The 16,395-nt window shown below is 39.1% G+C and overlaps 1 protein-coding gene across 2 annotated transcripts in view; it reads left to right on the top strand.

Annotated features, from left to right (window-relative positions):
* Tet (Ten-Eleven Translocation (TET) family protein) overlaps positions 1–16,395 on the top strand; it is a 29,414-nt gene that overhangs the window by 3,480 nt on the left and 9,539 nt on the right. The gene's annotated exons all lie outside the window — the stretch shown is intronic.

Here is a 16,395-nt window from a genome sequence, read left to right on the forward strand (position 1 = left end):
ACTGGAACATCTGGCGGCTGTATCAACAACGATTCTCAAAATTGCCATCTGCATTTTGGAAATTTCGAGGTTATGTACGTTGTTGTGGTTGGAGTTGAAAGTAATTTGGCGCCTAATTAGTCCGGAAAATATTCAAATTTTGGAATTTCGTTCGCGCGATGCAAATGAACCGTCGTTCCACCTGCAAATAACCGAAACAACGGATCTGATAAGACCAGCATGCAAGTCTCTGTTGGCATTTAAATGTCGGAGCGTCGATTCCCCAACGATTTTTTCCCAGAGAGCGAGGATGAAATTTTGAGTAAACGGAAAGAGCAGGCTCGCACATTAATTTGATCCAGTCCATATATGCCGCATATGCCATATTATGTGCTCGCAGTACCAGGTAGTACGCCATGGGCCTAGGATCCAACAGCTGCGTTTGGAGAATAAACTTTTGCCAGCTGTTTGCGTACAGCGGACCATACGTGGAGCGTTCATCCACCATGACGGTCGGCGGCATCCCCGTCCGACAACAAATTGGGCCGCCGCCGTTACAGGACATAATGGCGAAACGCATTGAAAGAACACTTACAATGGGACTTAGATGATACTGATTATAAAATATTGCCGAAAAAAATGCACGGTCGGGAGGCACGGTCGCTGCCCCTGTGGGGCGGCCCCGCTGCCGCCGCTGATTGTTTCAGCTGCAATAATACCCACTTCTTGTCGCACCTATCCAGAATCGGACTTTTCAAGATGATACGTATTTATACACAGATGAATGGGTCCGTGTTTATTCTATCGAACGTTATTTGAAATGTGTCGGGTTTGGTGGCAGCTGCCGTTGTTGGGCACGCGACAAGATTTCTTTATCTGTTTCGATTGTTGTTTTATCTGGAGCCGTTCGTTCGTCACGCGGAGGCGAAACGTTCTCGGCCACTTTTCTGACGCGTCGCGGCGCCACCGCCGGGGGTGGAGCAGCCTCTTCAGCCCGACGCACCGACGGTCATCCGAAGCCGTGTCCGACGGCGAAGAAGCTCGCGAGCTTAACTGACGGAGAAAGTGGAGGAAGTCCTCCTTCAAGCTCCACCGACTTGTTTGATCATTTTTGCTGTCAATTGGAAAAAATCATTGATTTCGCGAATGTACGGCAAAAAAATATTTGTCGCGTTCGAGGATCAAAAATAACATTCTCTATTCGAAAACTGATCCTTGAAAGAATTTAGAAGAATATGGACTTAACGAAACCAAGCGAAATTCGTCTGACATTACGTCCAAATCAAAAAGACAACTTCAGCGTCATTCTGCTAACTGTTAAAACTGTGTCTTAGAAATTTCTTTCAATCAAGCTTCATCGTAATATGTACTTGTATTGCTCTGCTGAAATAAATAACATTCGGTGTTCATTTTTAATTTAAAGTGATTGTGCTTCTCCAAGTTTTTTGAATTTTTTGTTACAGTTAGGGACACGGAATTTGGGGCATCATTTTCCTGTCACTTCAAAAAATTGCGATGTAAAATTTATTTTCTGTTCACGTCAATCGCATGTCAATCATTGAGGTTAATAATGTAAAGTCTGTTTTACATTTTTTGACAGTATATCTATTGACAGTTATGCCCGAAATTCCGTGTCTCAAACTGTGCATAATCTAATTTTTCTCTAAAATTAAAAACATATTCCTGATATTGAAAAATGTTTTTCGATTGTCTTCAAAACATAACGTAGAGAGTTATCATTCAATTACACTTAAAACTTAACAATTTTATAAAGTTCTTGAAATTTGATTACAAAATATTTCTCTAAATGTTCAACAGAGAATCACTCTGAATACTCGGAAGTAGTTAGGTAAAGAAAAAAAAACAGAGCTGCTAATTAATATATGTTTTATTCAAATCAACCACAATTTGTGTAGTTCAGCCACGTCATTGTATTTAATTTAAAAATTAAACGTAGGTAGAAACGTCATACAGGTCTCTCAAATTTATATTTAAAAAAATTCGTCCGTTGACACTTTAATATAAATATTTTTTATTAAAGTCTACAATGCTTTAACGTGCGTTCAAATCGAAAAGTACACGGGCGGTCCTACGATTTACCTGATAACCAGTGAGGCTGGACACCACGTGATGTGTACTTTTCATTTTATTTTCTTGTTTTTATTTTAAACGACTCTTTTCCATTTTCTGATGATTTGTCGATTCCTTTTATGTTTGTCTCTAAATTCCAACACACATTCACCATTTTAGGAAAAAAAAAATTACTCTGCGTGGGAAAAACGTAACACAGAATTATCCTTCAATTTCACTCTTTTTCAAATTTCGTTCATAAATATTTCTCTAAATCATCCCAACTCAGTAAGCAAAATAATTTTGGTCCTTCTGATTCATCAATAAAATTCATAGAAGCACAACTTTCAATCGAAAATGTCTGCTGACAGAAATGCATCATCTGGAGTTTCTCAGGGCCCCATTCTTGGACCCCTATTGTTCGCTCGTTTACAAACGATACTGTCTAGTGTAAACTTTCTGTCTCCGCTATACGTGGATGACTTACAAATATTTAAAATTTTGTTCGGACAAAATTTTTCTCTAGAGAACCTTCTATAGGCTTATTCCCTGCAAAGTCATCGTACTAAACGTTTTTATGTTTTTTTGTTGCAATATACATCGAAAGCTAAATTTTTTTCTTTGTAACTTCAACAATCGCAGTTCATGTTCATTCTTAAAATTCGCAACACAAGTATTTTATTCAGCTTTAGGAAAAGTATTTAAAAACAACTTTTCGTTGATCTACGAATCTTCTCTATAGTTCTTGATTTTATTTTGTATTATATTATATCGGGTGTTCATTTAAATTTCTTGGCGTTGAAGAGTCGATTGTGAACTCGCCAGTTTGCAGAGTAAAAACACAAACAAAGCAAAAAGTGAGGTTAGATTTAAACCGCCGATCCGTGATCTGAATCCGTGGTGCATTCACAATTGACTCGTCAACGCCAACTTTCAGGAGAAATTGAAATGAACACCCGATATTTCACACATTATTTTGCTACGACGAACGGATTTTCTGCAGAGGATTCGCATAATAATAAAAATAACAATAGTAACTATAATAAAAGATAACATAATAAAACAGAAGAAATTAGTCTTTTCGAAAGCTTAAAAAATATTTAGAACTGAGCTCAAAACTGACAGATAAACAAATAGTTCCAAAAATCATACTTTATTAAAAAACATGTCATCAAACATGTCCAGAATTATAATTTATTTTTCTTTCTGTTAAAATATAAGTAAAAAAATATGTTTTTTTTTTAAGCTACGTTTTACTTTGTTTTGTTGTTATTTTTTGCAAGAACGGGGGCACGGCACCGAGGCCGGATTCATTTTCAATTTGTAATTTTTATAGTTGCTTTGTGACGCGTGAAGATGTCAAATGGGGATACTTCATGTGCAGGCGCCGCACTTACGCCGTGCGGCAATTGCAGGCGGCGCCATTTTGAAAACGCGGGCGTGCCGTCGAAATGCGGCGTCGTCCCCAAAATTGCGATTTTTTGGAGCGTCCGCCCCGCCGCGGCGGCGATCCGGTTCCGTCCGGGTTCCCGCCGCCCCCAATCCTGCCCCGCGGCCCCGTCGGGATGCGGGGTTGCTGCGACGTGCCGTTTAGCATTCGTCCGATTCTTAAATTTGGCAACATTTGGCATTTGCTGTGTGCCAGCCGGGATTGATTTTTTCGTCGCGAAGTGCGTGCTATGGCGCGGACGTACGGGGGTTAAGGCAATGGGGGTCGAGGGTGTCGCATGAGTCATCATTGCACTCGTATTCTTATCGATCTGGCGTACTGGTGCGGTGCTGGAAGCCGGGACGGCTCTCGTCGCCGGTGATGTTCCTAGACGTTGTAAACGCGCTCGCTTGATGGGGGCGGCGTCCGTCCCGGTTCCGTGCCATGAATGAAATCGGAACCTTGACGGCCTCCCTGGACACTCACGCCATTATTGCCCAACTTTTTCGTGAATGAATTACGGCTTTGTTTACTTTTTACGACGGCGTAAACGAAAAACAACATCAATCCCGGCGAGACGATCGCGCGATCGCGCCGCCCCCGGCCCCAACGCGACATGTCCTCACGAAACTGCACGGCGACGGATTCGTCATATTTGGGTATTTTCGGAGGACCCGTCTGCTTCCTGAGAGGGCGAGATTCTCGTCTGAATTTACGAGGGAATCGACGACGTTTGTTCCATCGATTTTAATCGTCGCAGGAAAATGCAAAGTCTCAGCGGGCATTAACGAAACGGCCATTCGAACCGGCGAAATCAATAAGAGCGAGGAAATTGTGAAAAAGGTTTTCAACCATTATCTAAGGGAAGTCGGCAATTTTAAATCCAATTTCTCGTCGAGTTTTGGGGTCTTTGTTTTCTCAAAATTTATTTGAAAATTTGAATAATCAATGTTGGGATACTGCCAGATTGGATTCTTCCTCCCGAGGCTCGCTCCTAATGAAGATAAAAGTAACAATAAATTATGCGGGAAAAAATTTTGCACTACGCCAAACGGACCAAACGAAAAAACACCCCCGGCGCCGCACGGGCGACGTTCACAATTTATTTACGATAGGCAAAAGGGAAATTAGATAAAAGAAGACAGGGCTGCCAATTATATTTTTTATACCTATACAAAAAAAAAACAAATTGTCTAGTTCAACCGCGTCATTGTACTCGATTTTAAAACAAAATGTAAGCGTCATGAGTGCGTAAAAATGATCTGTCAAATCTGTATTAAATTCACCCGTTCAATTTTAACGTAAATAATATCAGGCGTTCAAAGGAAATCCTGGGCTGGGAAGGCGTTGGAAACCGTCAATTGTTGTATTTTTTTAAAAGTGTGAATTGACAGTTGTAATGTTGTAATTACAGCATGTTAACAGCTAACCTAAAATTTATAAACAAAAAATCTTTCTGTCAGAACAAAATTGACACATTTTTATAGTGTGAAATCTTCTTACGAGAGATAGGTTAGCATTATTGTCAAAATTCAATGACATTTTTAAAAATCATTTGATAAGTATTGTCATGTAAACAAATAACTGAGATGGACAAAACTTAATTTACATTAGGAAAATTTTCTTTTCCCATTTTTTTTCGTAACCAACTGTATCACGGCGAAAAATAATTCAAACTTCGCAATGCTCCAAATGATTTACTTCTTTCAACGCCTACTCAGCCCAGGTTTTCATTTGAACGCATCATACTTTTACTGAAGCCTACAATGCTTTAGAATACGTAGAATCGAGAAGTACATGGGCGGTCCTGTGATTTACGTGATAATCAGTCAAGCTGGACATCACGTGATGTGTACTTTTCTTTTTGAGCGATTTTATTTTACTCGATTGTTCCCCAATAATTTATCTAATAATATGATAATTTATCATAATTTATCAATAATTTATTCATTTTTTTGGACAAAATTTTTCTAGTTTCCAAAAACATTTATCCATTTATACATAACATAAATCTTTTTATTGGAGTCTACAATGTTTTATTAAATTACGTTTAAATCGAGAAGTACACAGGCGGTCCTACGATTGACGTGGTAACCAGTCACGCTCACCACCACGTGACGCGTGCTTTTCTTTCTAAGCGTTCTTCTTCTATTTCAATCGATTATTTCCCCAATGTATCCAGTTACTTGAGAATTTGTATTCATTATTTTGGACAAAATGTTTCTAGATTTCTAGTTTCCAAAAACGATAACGTATCTTTACACTTGACATTTTGTGAAGTTTTTAGAAACCTATCACACACCATTTTCCTAAATATCTGGCAGATCAGTACACCGAACGCTCAGGAAGCTGAATAAATTTGGTCCTTCTGATTCATCACCACGATTCGTAGACTCACAACTTTTAATCAAAAAAAATCCGCTGAAAGGAATGCATCATGTGGAGTTTCTCAGAGCTCCATTCTTAGACCCCTATTGTCCGCTTGTTTACAAACGATACAGTCTAGTGTAAACTTTCTATGTCTGTTACACGTTGATGACTCAAAAGTATTTAAAATTTTATTGGGGCAGACATATTCTTCTCCGGAGAGCCTTCTATGAGTGTTTTCCTTGCAAAGTCTTCCTTCTAAGCGTTTTTGTGTTATTATAACGAATCATTTCAGCTGGGACTCTATTAATATGCTTTTGTTTTTAACTTCAATAGTCGTGTAGTCTTGTTTTTTCTTTATCTGAAGATTCCTGACCTATGAACTTTTGTCAATAATAGATCTCGATGTTATTTTTCACATCGAGGAATAAATTACCGTGATAAATTAATTTTCTGTAGAGGTAGACATCGCTTGTGTAATCATAATTTTCTTTATTTTCGGCCACTTTTGAAAAACGGTCACCTCTAATAACGGACAGTTTTGACGTTCCCAGAACAGATTATACCGAAAACCCGTGCTAATGACTCTCTTAATAGCGGTCACCCTCATAAAACAGCCACGGCCACTCCGACAAAGGTATTATTGGAACATTACCTGCAATTTTACCTCTCAATCCCGATCCTAAATTGTCTTCTCAAAAGATACCTAAAATCCTAAAATCCTGTCATTCTCGTTTTCTGAAAATTTAACCCTCTTGTGTATTTAAAAAAGACACAGGTGCTTGTAGTTTCACAGATTTTTAGTTACTGTGGAAGAATCTGAAATTTAGACGTCAAATATCAAAGATATGGGTGAAGTGTTTGAAAAACTAAGAGACGTACAAAGCTTCCTATTCTGTCACAGTAAAAGTGAACTAGCTGTAGAAGTTGTTAACATTTTATCAAATCGTGAATTTCAGATTTTACAAACAAAAATTAAGAATTCAAAACAAACCTCTATTGAAAAATATTTCAAAAAAAAGTAATTACATACTGTCGCGAGCAATAAATTTTGGTCGTCAATGTCATTTCAAAATTTGGTTAGATTGTCACAAATTTAAAAAATTTCCCTGCCTGATTATGCCCACGTCAATAAAGTGTCAAAAAATTGAGAAAAAAATGACAATTAATGTCATACAACATGATGATAGGTTATGATATTTACGACTGTTTTACAATGGAGCATTTTCGATTGCGTCAAAGAATGACCTTGACGACCAAAATTTATTGCTGGCGACTGTACGTATATGATGTAGTATGGCAGGTAATGTCTAAAATATTTCGTCTTCATAAAGTAATCATATAAATAATCGAAGTGATTTGTTTATCCTTCACTCTCAATAACGGCTACTTCTCTATGTACCTATAGCCGCCATTTTTACAATAAATTTTTGTGTCCGCTGTTGAGAGGTTTTACTGTGTAAAATATAAAAATTTTCGTGTTTTCGAAAATTTAAACATTTTAAATTCGGATAAATGTGACAATAAATTGTGGGAGAAAAAAATTTGCACCGAAGAAAAGAAACAAGAAGAAAAAACAACCGTTGGCGCCGTAGAGGCGACATCAACTTGTGTGCGGATTTACAATAGTCAAAAGAGCAATTAGATAAAACAGGGCTGCCAATTACGGGAGAAAAATAGTTGTGCGCCCGGACCTGGCAATAAACATGGGGATAATTCTGGAATAATTCCATTAGAGCCGACGAAATCACCGGTTGGGCGATTCCCCTAATTACAAAATATCAGAGTATCAAATTAAAATAAATTTATGGAGAGCCCCGATGGCAAAATTTTCGTAAAAAATCCCCGCCAAGATGTCCTCGATTTATCTCAGCCGTAAAAAATCTGTAAAAAAGCTCGGAACCGACGGCACCCGTGCATCCAGATGGTACTCCTTCCTACCCTCGCCCCATTTAAACCGTCACTTTAACACTCGTCTCGAGTAGGTCAAATTCGCAATACCTGGGACCGTCCCTCGACCCATTTTCGGCGGTCCCGTTGTAACGGCACCTCAGAAGCGAAGGTCGGAATCCACCCTGCACCTGGGGGCGATTTCATCGGAGGCCGAAGACGGCGCGGCTCGTGCCCGCACCCCATCGCGAGGACACCCGCCGGGAGCGCCATCGACACGGCGACCACCGATGAAAAGAGACGCCGCCATCGCGCCGGAAGCGTGACGTCACGGGGATGCAGGGGGTTGCCGATTCGTGTGTGCGTGCATGTGCGGAGCGGATGCGGCATATGCGGAGGAAAGGCTTCCGGTCACCTATGACCGCCTCTTATTTATGTGTTTGCGTAAGATCGAGTCCGGCGGCGGCGGCTGCACCGCAGCGACGTCACGCGGTGGATGTGCAACGGCTCAACAACAAAACAATCTCTCGTTTCAAAGTAGCCGAGCTGGTTTAATTTAGGAAATAGATTGTTAAATCTAACAGAGTTGAACTTGCATCCGACTGGGTACTTCCTCTGTAAAAGTATTCTCATAAATTATATAATGTTCTAGATATAAAAATTGCGCTGCGAATCAATTAGGCTATTTTTAGGCAGCTGTCAGAATTGGTTCTTGGGATTTGGGACCGAACGCGACTCTGCACGATTTTTGATCACCATCCAGAGGGAAGAAACTTCCAGACAACTAAAACGCGCACGACAAAATGGAGATGCAGCTCAACTGCACAAGTCCCTTACGGCTTGTTCAAAATTAACAACGATAAAAACCAATAACGCTTCGACACGCTCGAAAATTGACTCTTTTTCAAAATAACACTGCATAGAAAGTGTCGTGAATGGGTATAATTGTAAATTTTACAAAGGGTTGTTAAGTGTTAAACCTGTAACGGTTACTAAAAGGGATAACCACATCTTCAAAAAGACCAACAGTTCAATACGACACAATGGGAAATAAACTTCACGAATCAATACCGTCGATGAATTAATTATCAGGTCTATTCCGGTCTAAGTTACCCCCTTTTTAACTTGCAACTGTTAATTTTAAAACAATGCAACAAACGGTGAAGTCAATTATTTAAAGGAATGGAACACTTTCGCCCAAAAATAAACTGTACATCTGTCAGTGGTGCATCGACACAAATATTGTAAAAAGAAAAGTAATTTTTAAATTTATTTTTAATAAGTGTGATGCATCCAGAGATAGACCAAATCACCAAACATGAGAAGTGAGATCCTGATATCATATCGTGTCCTGTTTTGGAAAGTTTGTTTATTTTTGGGAGCTAAAAATCGGGAAAAAGAAACACTTGTACTTGTATGTATTTTAAAGAAATTTGTGTAAAATTTTTGGAATACGTTTAAAAAAATTAAAATGATGAATAAGACGTGTAAGAATTACTTTGGAAGGATTTCAGTGCTCATGTTGGAAAAGATTTTCAATGTTTTTGTAAAAAACAAAAAAAGCATCGAGGCCAGATTTATTTATTGTTAAGGATATTTCTATTAAATAATCGTTGCTTAACTTTACTGATCGAATGATGATAGTGCTTTCATAGTATCGCGCGTTCAAATGAAATCCTGGGCTGGGCAGGCGTTGGAAACCGTCAATTGTTGTCCTTTTTTAAAGCGTAGATTAATTGGAGCATGTTGACAGCTAACCTAAAATTTAGAGCTAGAATCTTTATTTTTTCTTTCTTTGCAATGTTTTACATTAAAAATAGAATAACTTAACGATTCCTATTCTCGAAACAAATATCTAAGGGCACTCTTTGCTGAAAACAAATATATTCAATTATGTGATTAAACATAAACAAATGTAATTAATGTCAAACGGCGGGAAATTCAAACTTTACACTGTTCTAAACGGTTTAATTTTTCCAACGCCTAATCAGCCCAGGATTTCATTTGAACTCGCGATACTTGGGCTGCCGTGTTATTATTATTTTTTTTATTATCATTACTATTATCATCGATAAAAATTACAGTGCAAAGATATCTAATTGCATCGCGCTGCAATACTTTAAATGTCTTGTTTTTAGAATTGTTTAATGTAAAAGAAGCTAAAATTTTACAAATTTTTCCAAAAATACTTTGCTAATTGTTTAAATAAAAACTCTCCCCAAATATAAGAGAAATTTTATTTCAGGAAAGTAGTTTTGATTTTCTGTTTTATTATGTATTAAAAAAAGTACAAAGGTGATTCAAGTTTTACCGCCTGAACGAAAACACCCAGTTCTAATCGATTTAAAATTCTCAAAAAATTCAAGAATGATTGTGTATCGCTGTAGATTATTCTGTAAAAATTTCAAATTTTTTAATGAAACAGGTAAATATTTCACTTTAATTTAATAACCACTACATTAATTTTTCACTGAGAGTCATTGAAATCATTACCGACTTTTGAAATAAATGGAATCTGATATTAAACTGCAAAATTTTGCTATGATTTATTATTAAATCGGGCAGTCACTTCCACAAAAGAGGAACTTAAGAATTACTAAAAAAGTTCTCAGCAGATGATGGTTGATATGTAATTCAAAAACTAAAAATTTTCTTTTGATGCGAATTTCACAAATGTGTTCTTTGAATTTGTGAATTATGAGCCTGTACGAAAAAATTGTTTTGCTCAAAATCGACTTTTAAAATTTTATGGGCCTGAATGAAGTGGTACGGGAATAGTTATTTACGAACCAAGTGCGGGAAGACGATGTTCCCGCATGAGCGCATTTTTTAAAGCACGAGCGACGAAGGAGCGAGTGCCTTTAATTAATGCGCGAAGGAACGGAAGATGTCTTCACGCAAGTGGTTCGTACAATATTTTTTGTACGAAAATTAAATTAAAATTTTTTGTTTTAATACATTAAACGTAAACGAACATAAAATCAAGTAGGCAGTGATCTTTGGTTATTGGAAACAATTGCTTCACTTGATATCTCAATTTTTGCAATAATTTGTGAATTTTGTAGGAACAATTTTCAACGATTATAAATCTTTCCGTAATTTTTTAATGGAGGAAAACCCAGGGAAGTTGTATTTTATGAACTAAATTTTATTATTATCAAGACAGATTTTTTTTGAATGCCTCAAAGGGCCAGTGTTTTTTGCAATTTTTACATTCGAGTCGACCGGGAAGCACTCGTTTCGGAGCGAGCGTTGGATGTTGGAAGCGTTGCTTTCAAGGCTATGAGTACAAAAAATTGATTACACACATTGAAACCTTATATCAAAGGAATGTAACTCTAACGTTTCGTAATTTTTACTAATTTTTTATTAGGGTTTTTCGTGCGGGCGGTAAAACTTGAATCACCCTGTACAGTCTACACAGATACATCTTTCTTGAATTCTTACCCCATTTCATCAAATAGGGTAAGAATCGTAAAGAATTCAATCTCTCTCAAGTCAAGACGCGAATTAGAAGATCATATTAAAGTTAATTCTAGTAGTTCAGGAGCTAAAATTGGAAAAAAATTTCAAATAATCACACAAATCCACTTTTAGGAAAAACTAGGAAGCGCACAAAAATGTTTTTCTATTATTGATTCAAAAAATTGAAATTCACGCATAGTTATCGGTGCCTGAAGTGGGTCATTTTCTAACGTGTATTTCTTTTTGCATTGTTAGTAAGATCGAAACCATAGAAACCATACAAAACAGTGTGTGAAATGCGATTTCACGCACACGACTATTTCTGTGTTTCACTTCACGCACTGTATTTTACTAGTTACCTAGCAACATGGTCACTGCATTGAAACTTCAGAGTTCCTTCAAAAATTTGAATTTTTAATTTCAATTTTTTGAATCGACCTTCGTCTCGGCGTAAAGACCTTTTCATGCACAAAAAACACTCCCTTCACGCACTTAATATAAAAATAACTATTGTTTTAGCAGGCCATAGCTTTCTCTCTTTTACAAACGCACTTCATCCTTTCAGTCGTGCGCTTTGACATTTCCATCACATACGTAACCTCACTTTCATCACCGTTTTAATCTAAATTAAATCATTAATTTAAAGTAAAAACCACCGTGTCGCACTAAAATACAGAAAAGCTCCCGTTGATTAGTTCTAAAAATAACTGTTTTTTGCAAAAGAAATAATTCACACCGTTGTCGGTTCGCTGAATAAATAACGTTTGACATGTAATGAAGCTACACCATGCGTTAACGGAAACAAAAGCAAGCACCTGACCACATTTTTTTCTTGAACGCTCTTTTGACGTACGCCTTACCAGCAAAGTTAACAAATCAAGATGATGCCGCTTTTGGAAAATTTGTCAAAAATCACCTTCATAAGCAGCGACATTTGCTGCGGTTGTTTTAATTTGATTTAATGCAAAAAAAATACAAAATATAAGTTAACATTAATTATTCTGTAGAAGTAGATATATTACAAGATTAAAAAAATAAATGAAATATACACACAAAAATTACTTAGCTAAATATTTCTCGTAAAGAAAAATTAAACCGTTTAGAACAGTGTAAAGTTTGAATTTCCCGCCGTTTGACACGAATGACATTTGTTTATGTTTAATCGGGACATAATTGAACATGTTTCAGCAAAAGGTGCCCTTAGATATTTGCTTCGAGAATAGGAATCGTTACGTTATTATATTTTTGATGTAAAACATTGCAAAGAAATAAAAAAAAGAAAAATTTTTTGGCTCTAAATTTTAGGTTAGCTGCCAACATGCTCCAATTAATCTACGCTTTAAAAAAGCACAACAATTGACGGTTTGCAACGGCTTCCCAGCCCAGGATTTCATTTGAACGCGCGATATACATTTATTATTATTATTATTGATCACCCCATAGATAAATAAGTTAATGGGGTGGTTAAAAAACATGTAAACAATAGAATGTTTAAAGACGCCAATGATCCAAAAGTCTTTCAATTAAAATTAAAAAGTAAAAAGCTGTGAGAATTTGGTTTATCTGTCATTTGCAAGACAAATCTTGTCAATAGAATTTTATCTTCTATGATCCATTTTTAATTTGTTACTAACCTAAACAAATACAAATTCAAATAAGTGCGAGACAGATTTGTATTTTATTGAACCTTTAATTAAAAAGGAACTAAAATCCAACGGAATTTTCCAAAACATTTTGTCATAAAAATAATTGATCTCTTTTGTTTCTTTTTTATTACCATAGAAGATAGAATTCGATGAAAAAAGTAGCAAGGGGGAAGAATCTGATTTTCATCTTAATCGTGACTTTAGGTTTGTGTAAATATTGTAGTGTCAAATATGCTTCTATGTGAAGCTTTTAAATGCAACATTGCAATTTTATATCGTAGCTTCTACGTGAAGTTTAAAAGCTGCAACATTGATATTTCACCTTTTTCAAAATACAGTTTTTACGGTAATTTCTCACTCTAACACGTCTCGCATCCGTCAACCGGAGGCGGCAAATTCAAATTTGCCAGTCGTTGGAACCGTCGGACCCTTTCTTCGCGTTCACGTTGCAGAAAATTCCTACGTCCCTTTTCCGACCCATCCGCGCCAATCCCCGCCCCGCCCTCCGATAAGACGTCTTCATCCTGACGTCATGTTTCCGGTCATCTCGTCCTTGACGCGCGTTTTAATAAGCTGCACATTGGCCACGGCCGGGTCCTCCTTTGTCGCGTTTCTCGCTTGCGGAAATGAAATCGTGCGGAGGACGAAAAGGGGGCCCCGGGGTCCCATAGCGCGCTCGTGCACGGCCGGCAAAAAGATTGACAGTGATCTATCAAGTCGGTTGACGTGAAAATGAGGGGGTGGAGTGCGAGCGGGATGTGTGTGCGTTGTCTGAGGTAAAGGTCCTCCGTCCGTCACGAGCGGAGGCGGCCGGTCAGTCCGCTGGGTCGTTAGGGTCGGCTAGACGTGAACCAGACGGTCGACCCGGCGCTCGGATGGCCGCTCGGGGATATGACTTTGCGGTGGTTTGTTCCGGGAAATCTCGCCCTGTTTACCCGAAAGGATTCACGCAATGAAGGGTGTTCCGACGTGCCAGACAGGCACCGAGGTCGGCTTTATTTGGGTTAGGAGAATAGACCTTGACGCACAACGCTTATTCTTAGAAACGACCACGTGTTGGACACGCGACGCGAAGGGCAAGGAACTTTTTATAAACAATCGCCGAACGATGCCACCCTGCACGCCCACCGCCGCCAACCGTTTGCATAACGGACCCTCCCCCCCAACCTACCCCACGTTTCATCACCGCACCTGCACCCAACAGGACAATTTACCAATTCTTATTGGAAAGGACAAACGATCCCGACACGTCAAATTCGACGCGATTCGCTAATTGCAAAACGAGTGATGGCCGACCGACGTGTATTACGGGTTGCGGATCGCGCAAAATCACAACACTTCTCCCAATATACATTTTTTTTTTAATTCATTCGGCAAATCAAACTCTAACAAATTCATTTTACTTATTCAAAATTCTAATTAGATCTTGGAAACACAACACAACAACGTCGAAAATGGACCAACTCTGTGGTCCAAACCTAAGCGAACAAACCACCAATTTTTATTGATCTTACATCTTCTTAATTGTAAAATCGTCTAATCGTCGTTCAGTTTTTTATTTTTTGTCAAACACAAGTGATACCGACAGAAACGAGTACTCTAAATTAGTTCTGCAACAAAGAATAAACGAAAGTTTTCAAATACATACATGTTTTTAATATATTATTCTAAAAGGAGGGGCCACGGCATCGAGGCCGGATTTATTTATCGTTACGGATATTTCTATCAAGCAATGATAAATTGATCAGGCGACATTAGTCGTAGTTTCATTACGCTATGAAACATGGAAGTTTACAACGAAACGTAACTCCCAGAGGACACCTATCCACACATTGACCACACCCGATGTCACTTCACCTTACCGATCAAATGATGATAGTGCTTTAAAATTTGTTGGGCCGCGAACTGTTACTATTAAAGGAGGCACGGCATCCAGGCCGGATTTTATTTTATGGTTACGAATATTTCTATCGGACCCTTGGAAAGCATCAATTACATTAACAATTGTTGATGTAAATATTTCGCTTATCCTCGTGGTCAAATTATGATATAAAAAAATGATACAGGGTTGAAAAGGCGAAAAAATGTTTGATTCCAAAACATGAAGCGACCGCAAAAATTGCAATTGTGCAAATTTATGGCGCCATTTTCGCTAATAACTGCCTAAAGGTTCCGAAATGAAGCATCCATATTTAAAAAAATAATAAGCAGTATGTCACAACTGTCACGGTAAATAATGACAGGTCAGTTGGAAGTGGATTTTGTAAAATCGTGTGGGCCCGAGGTCGGTAAATTTTGGCGGGAAATTGGCGAATCGTAAATATCGCCCATAACCCATCAATCGTCGCTCGGGAGCCCCGAGCCTCTCCCGGTCCTGAATAATTCCCGGTCGTGCCGCGTCCAATTAGCCCGGTGATGACCATAATAATGCAAATGAGACTTTTAATAATGTAAAAATTATTATTGTCGCCCTGGCGGCATGGTGAATTAGTATAACGGCAAGATCCATGGTGGGTGGAGTTTAGACCAGCTGTCAGCGATACATAGACCACGTGTTTTTCGTCAAGGATGTCCAAAGCGACGGGAGGCGATCCACCGCCGCCCCCACCCGCCGAAAATTTTTAATTCGGTGCGACGTCTCGGACGACCGCACCGGCCGATCGAGCGTTCGAACTGGGGCCGGTGGCGGCGCGAGGGCCGTCGGTGCGGCGACCCCAACGCCTAATGGTACCCCGCTTTGGACAGCCCTGGAAATAAGCGCACCTGGTTATTGCTACCGGATATACAAGCAGACAGACGGTTGTTCTCGTTCTCTACTCTCTTGCACCCAATATGGTATACGTTTTTATAGTTCCTATTTTTTTCGGAAATTGTGATCTAATAAATTATACACGCGGCCCCAAAAAAATTCCCCACCCGATTAGGGCCCCGCGGTGTAGGTGGCGCTGGCGGCGGCACTTTCCCTCTCGTTTTCGACTCGCACTTGAGACCTTCCGCAAGTGACGTCACCGAATGGGTGGTCAACGCTTTTGGACCGCCTGTACATCGCGTCCGGCGAAAAGTAAAAATCGATGCGGAGGCGGCGGTGAATTTTCCCCATCGAATTCGAAAATCGGCGAAAATGGCGCCGCCGCTGACACACGGATTGCACCCCGTGTCGATCGGACGCGTTTTCTCCCTTGCCCTCTCAAGGTCGCGCAATTTTCGCCCCTGCAAGCCTCGAATAAGTTCGCCGCCGCTAAATAAATTAGCGCCGAATTTGCACCGGAGCTTGACGATTGGTGATCGATCGTCCGGCTCGATCGGACAATTTTCCGTGGTCTCTCGGAATGACATTTTTCCGTTATCGAGTTTTCCGGGGCCCGATTAAAATCCGTCATGACCGGGATCAATGAGCAGTTTTAACAATGCGCAGTTCGCTTTTTACTTCGGACACTTGTCAAAGGGTTCGCGTTTGTTTCCTCGAATTATTAGGCCCAAGCTGCGTTTGGTTTTGGAAAAAAAATCACGTTTCCATGGCTACGAGAGTAGGGATGGGGCGTGCGGCGA

The sequence above is a fragment of the Tenebrio molitor genome, chromosome 5, assembly GCF_963966145.1.
Source record: "Tenebrio molitor chromosome 5, icTenMoli1.1, whole genome shotgun sequence".
In the NCBI taxonomy this organism is placed as follows: Eukaryota; Metazoa; Arthropoda; class Insecta; order Coleoptera; family Tenebrionidae; genus Tenebrio; species Tenebrio molitor.